The following is a 12,865-nucleotide window of genomic DNA, read 5'->3' as shown; positions in this document are numbered from 1 at the left end:
TGCCGCTGGCACATGTCTATTCTGAGGATGCAGCTGTTGTGGAAGCTTGTGGAATAGGCAACTGCTGCTAACTATGCCCACCAAGGGCTTCGAGTTTGCCATTTTGATAGACAACCAAAGTAGTGGTCAAAACACTGGAACGAAAGGGTTACACACCCTATGCTGTTTACTGGACCAGCTGCTGTTCCCATGTGTGTAACAGCAATGAGGCCAGCCAGCCCTAAGCAGTGCCACTTCCTTCCACCAGAGACCTTGGGAAGGAGTCCTGCGAATGCTGAGGGGACAGAGCACTGCCAGAATTTGTTTGGGAAGAAGTCTGACATATCACTGAGGTCTCTCTATCTGATGTTCCCTATGTACTCTATGTATACAGACAACTATACAGAAGAAAGTCTACAGCAGCCATACAAAAATCAGAATTTGGGGTTAATGCGTAATTATTAGCCCCAAGTGCTAAATAAGCATTAATATATATAATTCCATTTTTGTCATGATAAGCCTGAAAATCTTTTCCCTCTCTCAACAGATACCCTTTCAGTCTTTTTTTAAAGAAACATTTTTTTTGCCTGAAGTTCTTGTGCTTGGTCTAGAGCCAGAGGAAATTATTTTGGGAAAGTGTGAGGCCCCTTGGACAAGACATCCCTGGGAAACTGGACTTAAAAAAAAGAGGTGTTGTCACTTGCCACTTCAGAAAAAAATTTGCTTCCCCTCCCTCTTTTCTTGAACACAGGCATACCTTCAAAATCTGGGCTGGAAGACAAACTCTAATAATTACCTTTTTTATTACATAAGACTGTACAGGATTTTCCGTCATAAGACAAAGCACAACTTTTGGAGATAATCACTAAACAATTGAGACTACAATTTATCCATCATGGAGAGCTTAGCACCCACCATGTCACTCCTGCATATATAATTCAGTATTAACATCACAGATGTTTTCACTCACAGGGCATTTACTATGCATGGGAACAGCCTGCACTAATATCAAGCTATCAAGATGACAGAAACTGCCCAGAGAAAAGACCTCATCCACATCCATCACTATATTGCAATTCTATCACATAAGAGAAGGAAGTTCCACAATCTGTCCAACTCGTCTTAGAGAAAGGGGGGTGAGAGGAATCATATGTCCCTGAAAAGTTTTGTAATTCCGCAGACTGAACACCCAGGCCTTACATCACCTCTTTGCCCCTAGCATATGCAGCATAGGGTTTCAGCTACAGTCACATACAGTGTAACTCAAATTTACCTTGACTATGCAAGATACCAGCTTTCAAGGACCATCAAAAGATTTAAGTGCCATTCAATCTTCTCCAGGGTTTTATATACACTGTGCCTGGAAAAACTTCCTTTGTTGGCTATTTTAGACCATCAAGGAAAAAAAGTGCAGAATAATTATATATCTTAACTAAAAGACACAAAGTGGCTAGTAAGTCTTTCTGCAAGAGGATCATCTTGACACCTTCTGTTGGTGGCAACTCTGGTGTTCAGACACAAAGAAAAGGTCATCTTTTCCCTCTAGCCATTTACAGCAACTGGTTGTACTGGAGCTAGGAAATTGCAGCCCAGTGTAAATGAGGGAATCAGGCTTGCAGAGATTTAAACAGACAGGAAAAAGCATGTCAAACCACATCATCTCTGCCATAAAAGGGATTTACAGTGCAGGCAAGGAAGGTACAAGATAGACACAGACATATGAGCATCTTGCTCTTTCTACCCTTTTTCCTATGCATGTCAAAAGGATAAAGTAAAGACCATGTCCAAGTCCCCTGAGGTGGTTCCTTAGTTACAGGCCTGCATCCTTCCACAGTGAAGGGGCTCACAGTTGCCAAACTGAACGAGCCAATACAGCTGGGTAATGAGAAGGGAAAGGCTGTCCTGTTATTCCCAGCTCTCCAGCAACTGGAACACATGGTTCTGTCCAGAGCAAAGCTCAGTGAGAAGCCAGGGTACACTCAAAGAGGTGTAAAGCACTATTTATGTTGTAACTGTGCCACAATATTACACCATCCCCCTTACTAACAATATTATTTTGCCCTGAAATATCATTCCCCTACATGCTCAATTTTGTTGTTCAGACTCAACAGTGAGCATCCATGTCTAGGTGTAACCACACTACATCTGTGATAGAAGCTCTGCAAAGGCCCAAAATGAACAGAAGCCCATGTAATTTTTCTTTCTCATAAATACTCATTGGTTTAACTGTATTTTCAGTGACATTTTCATTACTGTAACGATTCCATAAACACATTTTTAAGATTCTTGCCAGGGCTTTTCTTACACTAAGTGCTTGCATGTGTGTATTTTTGTTTATGTTTCTTTTTATAATAAACTTTCCAGTGTACTATTCTTTCTGACTGCCTGATGGTCAGGAATGACTATTCAGTACAGAGTTTTTCCTCTTTTCAGTAACACACAAAATTATATCCAGATGAATTAATTCACTCAGTGCTTGTTTTGCTAGCTAGTACCCTACCTTAAGTCAGGCCTTCACTGTGTACAAACACAAACTTCAGAGTACATGTCAGAGTACATGGCACAGGCCATTTCACAAGCCTGCAATTATGGATGGATCAGGTACTCTGCACTTTGGTTCACAGACCAGGAAATTTCACCCAGACAGCAGTGGGTATTGGGTGAGGCCCGCAGACTTTGTCTAGAAAAAAGACAGCTGAGAGAGGATATAGTAGCAGTCTATAAAGTCACAACAGTTACAGGGGAATTATGACTGCTCTTCATTGTCTCTTCCACATAAGAACTGTGGGGTATAGTCGTTCAAATTCAAATTGAGTGGCTCTGACAGTAATCAAGAAAAGTTAAAAGTATTTGGGGAAACCAAAATCTGTTTCAGAAATATATGCACAGTGTGCTAGAAGCTTTCTGGAGAAAACTGATAAAGTTTTGCCAGTCATAACAGTAGAAATGCTTCCTTACAGCTTTTTTTCCTTAGGGGGATAAGTGGGACTCCAAGCAACAAGGTGGCATTACAGAATTAGACTTGAGTCTTTAACAGGTGCAAACAGAACTTGATTTTCAAGACAACATTTAAAAATAGTTAATCAGGTAGGAAGACTGTGCACAGCACAGAAAAATGTATGAGAAAGTTATGAGAGCAAGCTGCAGGAAGATAGCCATATTGCAAGAGCCATATTTGGGATCTTAAAAACAAGAATGCCAAAAAACATCTTATTCTCTAATTTACATCTGGAAAATAGTTGGACAAAAACCCACCAGATTCTGATGAGCAAGCATTGAGTCCACAAAAAAAAGCCAGCAGGCCCCCTGATCCCAGATGTCCTGCTCATTGACAGACTTAGCAGGTAGTCCAGTAAGATGTTTTGGAGGTCTCCACAGCAATTAAAGCCCTCTTGTACACCTGGGCATGTATGAGCAGATCTGGCCCACATCTCCACAGTGCTTTTTAAAGAGAATTTTTTTTTCCTTCTTCTCACCCATTTAACCACTGTTTCAGACATTTTGGGAATGTAGTTCAGATTGTACTCTATTGTTGTCCAAAAATAATTCAAACACAATGCAAAACACTAACAAAACCTTTAGAACATTCACTGCAGTCACTAGCAAGGGATCATTCTCAAAATACTTGAAAGTAGGTTGCATCATAATGGCAAGCACGACATTTTGTTTGTGTTCTCAGGTAGCACAAAGTATCTGAGTGATGCGTGCAAGAGAGAAAATAACAGCAATGACAATGGGGAGGGGAAGAGACAGAAGGAGGGAAGAGGATACAGAAAGAACAAGAAAAAAACCAAATGAATGGACCATTGGAATTGCCAGCCTTTTCCCTAACATCTATTCAGTTCTCTCTTAACTACAGATTCTAGACTTAGCATTGCTTCCATTTCTGTTTGTTTACGCCCCATCTTCCTCTCCCTGTATTTTGTAAGAAAAATTCTACCACTGTGGGAAGAATTGTTGAAGAAACTAACTGCCCTTCTAGCCTTTTAAACTATCCCAAACTGTTACTTTCAGTTATGGTCTCCGTCACATGGTCAGTAATAAGCTAAATTTGTACTTTGCCCATTGTTGGCCCTGAAAAGGCTACAGCATGCAATGTTCTCCCTTTTGCCTCCCTTTATACCCTTTGTAGCGGCACAGTCTGGGTGCTGTGGCACAGTGTTAATCTCATAGAACCTGATATGCAGCACCCTCTGCATGCCTCCCTTAGCCCACAGTGATTCTTCTGAGCCTCTGCATCACAGAATACTACTACACAAACACCATGGAGAGGAAACAGAAAACACGCATTTGGCCCAAATATCTCTTCTCAATGATTCTTCATTGCTTATTTAACTGTATTTACACTAATTTCAATCGCTACCCGTTTTCCTGTGAGTAGGTACCACCTCTCCCTAATGGCAAAGAATCAATAATAAGTCAATAGAAAATGAATTGCAGATACAATTAAAAAGTCTAATATATTTCCAAATATCCTAAGTTTGAATGCATATTGAGATGCATATTCCAGAGTCATGTCTAAATTTATGAAATAAAGGCACAAGTTTTACTTTTTAAAAAATGCTTCCCTTGCTAATATTTGATTACCTTGCTACTGAGCAAGCAAGAACCAACCATCAGCTAGTTCATTTAAACAGGAAAATTCAACTAACTTACACTGTTCTGCTAAGAGATCGCTACAAGCAGTCACACACATGCACACAATAGCTCTGAGCTGTGGCAGTTTATCACTTTATTGTACAAAACGAGAGAGTATCAGATGATGTTTCAGAAACAAATGCAGGGATTTTTTTATTTTCTTAATTGTTTACTACCTTCTGATACTGCTCTTGAACCCCCATTCTACACCTGGATTCCTCACAATCTGAGTATTAATGTCACACATGAAAACCCTAGCTTTGCAGTATCCCACACATCTACTGAATGTCTTCATTTTAGTTAAGATGACACAGGACTCACACCAAGCCTGCTTTCTTCTCATATTAAAAGCAGCAACGTGCTATCATTAAATGAAACTTATTATCTAGAAGTCTAGTAATTTTCTACCATAATATCTATTTGATTAATTTACTAGGGATATTAATCAGCTTTTAGGGGGGTGCGAGTTGAAATTGTTTCAGAAAGAGGAAGGAAACTGAAAGGTAGGGGAGAAAGTAATTTAGAAATTGCAACAGTATTTCATTTGGTCCCCAGTTTTCTGGGATTTAGCTGATTTCTGCCACACAAATAGTTTTAAGTGGGCCAATGTTTCTGAAATACCTTAAATATAATTTGGAAAAGATCTTTAGCATATGTTTTCTTTTTCCAAGCAACATGCAAATATTAACAGCTCTACCAATAAGGAGCTAGAAATATATAGACATGGGAGATGAAACATCAGCAGAAAATAACCATATAATTTTTAACAAAATTAATGCAAGCTGGTACTAGTATGGGAAATAATCTGAAACAGAAGGCTTGAATACAGGGGGAAACCTGGAAATAGTAATCCTAAATGATTCAGAAGTGAAAATAAGTACTGAGTGTGGCTGGACAGTTCATGGGAATAACTTAGCCCCTTTTAGTTCAGAATCAATCGCAGAACAGACTTTCAGCACTGAAAATTATTTAAGTAACTTTTTATATTAACATATTCCACTTTATGGGCTGCACACAAAGTTTTCACAGTCACAATGACCTTAAGTACTTGCTATTCAGAGCATGCAATCAGTAATTTAAAGTGCTTGATACTGATTCTCACACTGTCTGGATAACTCCCAATGCAACACAGAAGTCTTTAAAGTTGGCTGTACATATGTTCCAATGTAAACAAACAGACTAGCTGAGATCCTTCTGCAAATAAAAAATTTATATGGTAGCAAACTCTGCTCTTTGCTGATCAAAATTTTGACTTTTTGTTTGCCTTTTCCTCTTTGCAATGTCCTTTTACATACTTCTGAAGGCCGTTCTCCCTAAATTTTCTTTTTCAGCTAAATGACCCAAGCTCTCCTACACTTCCTTGTAAGTAAGAAGTCACAGATCTCTGATCATTCTTCTGGCTGTATTCTGAATTCTCTGCTATTAATGCCCATCTTTTTAGAAGCAGGGTGCCTGAAGCGGGCCATTGTCAGCACAGTGGAGAATGTGAATATTTGCATATGTAGGACGACACCTTTTTGCAGAAATTGTCATACTCTAAAAGTACTACGTGTTATGTGAACAAACAAATGTGAAAAAACAAATGTGAACAGAGAGAAGGTGGTACCCCAAATATTCTGATGGTGAAGAATTGCTCTTTCTTTAGTTTAAAGAAAAGACTTTTCTGTTCTCTGAATATCCATATTGTATGCTTTTGTTTTATTCAATCTGTATCTTTAAGAACAAGTTGAATGGCAATTAATGAATAATTGATCAAAAGGAATGCACTAGACCCATTTAACTACTGTGCACATATCAGTCAATGCCAGTTTCATTACAAGTTGTTGAGCAAAAATTCAAATGCTTCACCTAAAGAGTAGCAGGGTGTTTAATACTTGGGAAGGTACATTATGAGCTATGGGCCACCTCTCTAATGACTTGCTATTAAGCCATTCTGCATCAATGCAGTATAGGACAGCTACATATGTATATGCATACACAAAAGACACACACAGAACTCCCAGTGCTATATGAAATAATTACATGGAAACAACACTCAAAAACTCATATTCATTCTTTTAAAAAAGTCATAGATTCCTTTCTCATACATACTACAATTTATTCACAATTGTCTTTAGGAATGTGGAAAATATTATGCCATGAAATGTTATTTGGGAGCATTGAGAAAGTTAAATACTTATGTTCAGTAAATGCCCTTGATCCTCCTTCTGTAGCAAGCATGTGCAGTGCATATATTTTAAAATGACAGGTTTAAATATAACTGCATTCCCATTTTACTTACTAACCAATCTACAGATCATGACTGGTTCCCAACTCTCATTTTTAAGTAAATAAATCAATATGTATGCTAGAAGTACCTCCACCAGTCAGTCACACTTGGGATACACTGTTCCTTTTCCTAGAGATCCAAAGTTCAGTCAAACAAGAAAAAAAAACATCTCTTGAGGACCCTCCTATTTCCTGCTTCTCACAAGTCTAGAAGAAAATATGCTGAACTAACAGGAGCTCAGATTTGCACATGAGGACTTCTGTTTTGACTGAGAAGAAACAGATATATTGATGGTAGGGTTTTTTGACAGAATTACTACAGAACTTAAATATTATACAGCAATTCTGACTAGATCTGTCTTACTCACAGAGAATATATTGGTACTGCATGCTGCCTCTCCAAGAATTGCCCTTTTACTAGTTTGTCGGGGGTTTTTTTTAATGTGGGAGGGGCATAAATTTGTTTGCAAAGTTCACAAAACACAAAACATTTACCAACTTCGGCATCCAGGCTAAGACCCATTGTAGGGACCTTATTTCCAAAAAAAAAAAAAGGCACAAGGTGCTGTCTAAAAAGAAAAAAAAATTAATAAAATCTGCAAAGCGGCCATCTGAAGTAGAGCCATATTTGAATCCTTGATTTGTCATCTTGGAAAGCTGTGAACTTTTAAAAAGTTATGACAAAAATAACAGGATCAGAAAATTTCTGGAGTGCAATCTGACATTGGCTCTGTCTTGTCTCTCTCTGTAGATTATTCCATAGTCAGAAGCCTTGATCAGAAACAACTTCTCTAGTTCTCATGAACTTTACCCTGAAATTGGCTGTTCCAGAATAATAAAGTTGGCCTACAGAGACATGGTTAGAAAGGCCTGATGCAAACTGGTCCTCATCACAATGAGGCCTTGAATTGAACACCAGGAGAAAGCACAATAAAATCACTTTTTGCTAAGTGTTACCACATAGTGGTGACTGCTGTTACTGTACTGCTTCACTACCTGCAGTATAGAGGGACAAAAAAATAAAATGTTTTTGCTGGACAGAGGAAATAATTTTGTAGAAAATGCAAGACAAAAAAGCTGTAACAAATTTTAAAAGAACCTTAAGCAAATTGTGGAAAACCTAAACTCCGTTTTATTTTTTTTTTAAAAAAGGTGCATTACCTACCCTTCAAGTTCCCTGCAACTTCATCCCAGCTTCACTTCTTTTGTTTACCATAATTACAGAAACACTAAAAAATGTATTTGCTTCAGACAACCTGACTGTTGTTTCAAAATATGTCCTAATTCTCCAGCATGGAAACAGTATGACAATGTCTGTATAGTTTTCCAGCAGTGCAGCTTATCTTCTGAGATGCAAATATCAGAACAGCTCAGCACATGACTACTCTGTCATGATTTTCTTCCTTTCATAAGACTAAGCAAAAAAATTAATATGAAAATGTTCTTAAAGAAAAATTATGGAGGAAACCAGCTGATGGTTCCAAATCATAAACAAAGTACATGTGACAAGGGCCTCCTCATCCAAAACCACACATCATAAAAGCCTGAGAAAGGCTGCAGTCATGGTTTTTCCTCTGCCACCGGAAAAGTACAGAGAATCCTGTGAGAAAGCTATTCCCATTGTTCCTGAATCAGATAGTATAAATAAGCATCTTTAACTTCTGTTGACTATCCAAACCAAAAACTGAAGTCATACCTCCAGAATTTCTCTGGACTGGTTAGACAAGGTTTATCAGGCAAAATTGTGATAATGGCAGACACACGAATGGAGGATAACACGGTTGGCAGCATTTTACACCAAATTCCTCTTCCCTGAACGATTCCCTGTTCAGAGTTACCTCACCTTTGCTGCATAGTAAGAATATGTAGATAGGAGTTGCCAAACAGCAGATGACTTGCTGAACAGTCTACTTCCTTCCATAGTCAACCATGTACATCTGATAGTTCATTTCTAAAAATCTCTGGGAATAATTGTTCTAGAATTGTTGCCGAGAAGCCTAACAGAGCTACAGACAGCTGACTCCATTTATTTAGAAAAACAAACCAAAACACAACACACAAATAAACAACCAAAAAGGAACAAATAAAAAGCTGCTTTAAATCACATAACTTCACCTGAGGTCTGTGGAACAAAATTATTTTGGCTTAGCGCTTATTCAAATATTAACAGTAACATACAAACATTGAACTGTTTGAGAAAAAGTAACACTTGGACACTTCATCCTGTCCAACGTAAATAGAAATAAATGCTTTAAGATATGAAGTGCCTTTGCATTTGGATGGAGCAGAAAGGCTTTCACATAACATGCTATGCTGAGAGTTGAAGCTTCAGTAGTTCAGCCTGCCTTTTCTTGTTGCAACTGCATGAATGACAGATTCCTAGCTAGAGGAGTTCTTGTACTTTTGTGAAATAAACAACCCTGAACTGAGCACTCACAAAAATAAAACAATGTCAAGCTCTCTATAATTTTAAAAATTTATAACACTGAGTTCTGACATGGAAATGGGACTATAAGCAGTTTGATAAACAGTCTAAAAGTATTCTAGTCCAAGAAAGCCACATTGTTAGTGACTCACAGCAAAGCTCTACACATCTCCCATAGGAGAATGTAGGCTCTGTACTAGATGCACTACTGTCCTTCTTCTCTGGCAGTGGAATTGCACTGCTATTACAAAGATAAGACAGAATGCTTCATCCCCCTGACACTAATATAACTGGTCTGCACTAGGAGAAGACTTCTCCCACTAATCACATGCAATATCCTTTTCTTTTATAAAAGCTCCTCTTAATATCTAGGCCAAAGGGGGATCAGAGATGACGAAATCAGGAAAGCCTTTCTGCAGGTTGGTTTGTAGGTTGCCACTGAATTCTCTCCAAGAGACAAATACAAGTGAAAAACAAGCTTACCGTTATCATCTGCAATAAAAAAGGTCTTGGTTAAGTAAGTGGTGAACTTACTCTCTCGTCATTGGTTCATCTAGCATTACTGCATGCATTACAGAGCATTAATGAAGGCTACCTAAAGCTTCGGATAGAATACAGAAAAAAATAAGTTAACATTGATCTAACTCCTACCTTTTTAATATGAGCAGGGGGACACCCTGAGAATGTATCCATTATACAAAATGAGACAAGTTAATAAACGCAAAGAAATTATTATAAACTTCAGAGAGTTGTCTTAAGTGAATTTCTACAGTTTAGAAAACTGCCTTTGTTCAGAATATAATACATAGAAATAATCATTTTCTACTCATTCTTTCAAGGTAATGTTTTGAATGTTCACAAGAAAAGAGCTTTTTCCAGATGAAACACCATGGGAAAAAAAAGATCAAAGTATCAATTTGGGAACGCATGTAGAATTGTTGATGTGTCATGAAGTGCTCGTTTTGTATTCCTTTTCTCCTCCTGGTGAACATGGTGGCAAGCAAATTTCTTTCTTGATTATAAACCAATACTTCAAAAAAGCTTAACACTGCTGGTGAACAGATATAACACTCAAGTAAATCTCAGAGAAAAGGAATGCATTCCCAAATTGATACTTTCTGTTCACCAGCAATGTCAGAAAAAACTTTTCATCCATACCAGAACTTTTAATCTAGCTGCTGCCTGGTAGTAATGATTTCAGTGGTTTTCTATGAAAGGTCAGAGACACAAGCTGGACAGAGCACACGAATGTCTTCTTAATCATCATGCTAATGTGAACTCAGAGGTCTTGTTTCCAGAGCTGACTGCTACGCTAGAAGAGAGTAATGGAAACACTGAACTGTGAACCAAAGTCAATAAAAGTAAGACTGATTACAAGCTAATTTATAATAAAAATAATGGAACCGATGAAACACTTGCAAACGGCATTGAGCTGACAGGCTCTCTCTGCTAAACACTCCATAGGTCATGCTCTGATTTATTATAGCAAAGAAGACTTAAAAAGACAGAAGGATTGAAATGCGACTCCACTGAAATCTGTGAAAGCATTGACAATTACATCTGTGCTCACACTCCTATTTTGCCACGGTACAACCGAGAGCAGAAGCTGGCCTGCCTCCTTCACACTGTATTCTCAGGAAGTAGGATAAATAGTGCTGTGTCTCCCCCAACACTAAAATTTGATGCAATTTGAGGAAAGTATGCGTTGTTACTACAAGGTGTGGTTTAGGTGTTCTCTGCAAAGTTTCCACGTGTCCATTTCCAGAAAAATTTATGCCCATTTTGAGCTTCAAAAAAATCCTCAGTCATTAGACTTTAAAAATAGTTTTGCCAATGACCAAATAGACAATAAAACTTACTTTTTCCCCAGTCCTGAAGAAAAAATTGTTATGATGTTTGGGATCAAATTCTGATGGTTTAGCCATTTTCTTGTAATACTAGGCTGTTTTAACATTAATGAAGATAAACAATTTAATTCTGTCTGTATATGGCATTTTTGTGCAGAGGGGGAAAGAATTTATTAATGATGTAAGTAAGGTAGCAAAAAATGTGCATTATTTCAAAACTGATTGTGTAGTCACAAAGTGAGCAATATCTGTGAAATAAAGCATAAGACCTGTGTGGTAGAGATGGATTAGAAAACACGAATATTTTTTTTTTCAAATTCTGTTTCACTCCCTTTTTAACTTCAGTGTCACTGGGCCAAATATTTCCTTTGATCAGAAATATATTTTCCCAAGGATGCTATATTTCATTTGAAACAGAGCACAAATTATCTTTCTAAACTAAAAAACACAATATAATCTTTTGGCAGAGAGATTTAAAAGAATATATATTACAGCCAAAATGTGTGCCACTTGGCTTCATTAAATAAACCTTCAGGAAACTTATTTAAAAGAAAAATACTCAAAACGCACACACAGAATGCATAATACTGCCACCAAGCATGTTCTGGTGGAACTGAAGACAAGTCTTATTTAATCCTCAATCATACATTAAAAGTTAAGACTTCCATGTGTTATCTTTGTTATTTTTCAGAAATGCACAAACACTAGATTTGAATACAGGTATCAACTTGGATCATCCCCTGGGCCAATGCCCCAGTCTCCTAAATGCAGGTGAATTGAAACCCAACTAATCTGAACTCTCGTACAGTATCACTTGAGTGAAAACTTCTTCAATAATTTTGTACAATAACATAGGACCACAGGATAATAAGGGATCTCAGAAGATCTCTAATTGAATCAGTTCCCTGCCTTGAGGGAGGGTCAGCCATGAGGTCAGACCAGGCTACTCAGGGCTTTACCCACTCAGGGCTTCTTGAAAGCCTCCAAGGATGGAGCCTGCACGGCCTCACCAGACAACCAGCTCCACAACCTGATTGCTCTTGCAGGGAAAAAGTTTTTCCTTATATCCAGACACAATCGCCGTTCTTTCAACTTAGGCCTGTTGTCTGTTGTTCTCTCACCACTGTGAAGAGGCCAGCTCCACCTTCTTAATAACCTCCCCATAGGTACTGGAGGCTGCTGTTTGTTAGGTCACCCCAAACCAACTGTCATCCAGGATGGACAAGTCCAGTTCCTGCAGCCTCTCACAAAGTACAAGTGCTGCAGACTCAAAAATGATCTTGGTGACCCTCCACTGAGCTCGCTCCAGTTCATTGATATCTTTCTTGCACTGGAAGGCTCAACATTGGGCATAGTCTTCTAAATATGGCCTAGTAAGTGCTGAGTAGCGGGGGATAATGACTTTCCTCAAGCTACTGGCTATGCTTCTATTACGACAGACCAAGATACTGTTGTCCTCCTTTGCTGCCACAGCCTACTACTGGCTCATGTATGCCATCAAGACTCTCCCACTGTTTTTAACAGAACTGCTTCCCCAACCACTGAGTTCTCAGCCTTTATACGTTCAATTTGGCTTACACTATATCATACACCTAGAACGACAGTCTTTAAGTTAACACGGCCAAGAGTCCCTCTGTTAAAAATAAAAAAAGTATCTTTTTTCTGTTTTGATATGTAAACATCAAGATCAGATAGTGAATCCCAGTGG

The sequence above is a fragment of the Phalacrocorax carbo genome, chromosome 1 (assembly GCF_963921805.1).
Source record: "Phalacrocorax carbo chromosome 1, bPhaCar2.1, whole genome shotgun sequence".
NCBI lineage: Eukaryota > Metazoa > Chordata > Aves > Suliformes > Phalacrocoracidae > Phalacrocorax > Phalacrocorax carbo.
This window is presented reverse-complemented; position numbering follows the sequence as displayed.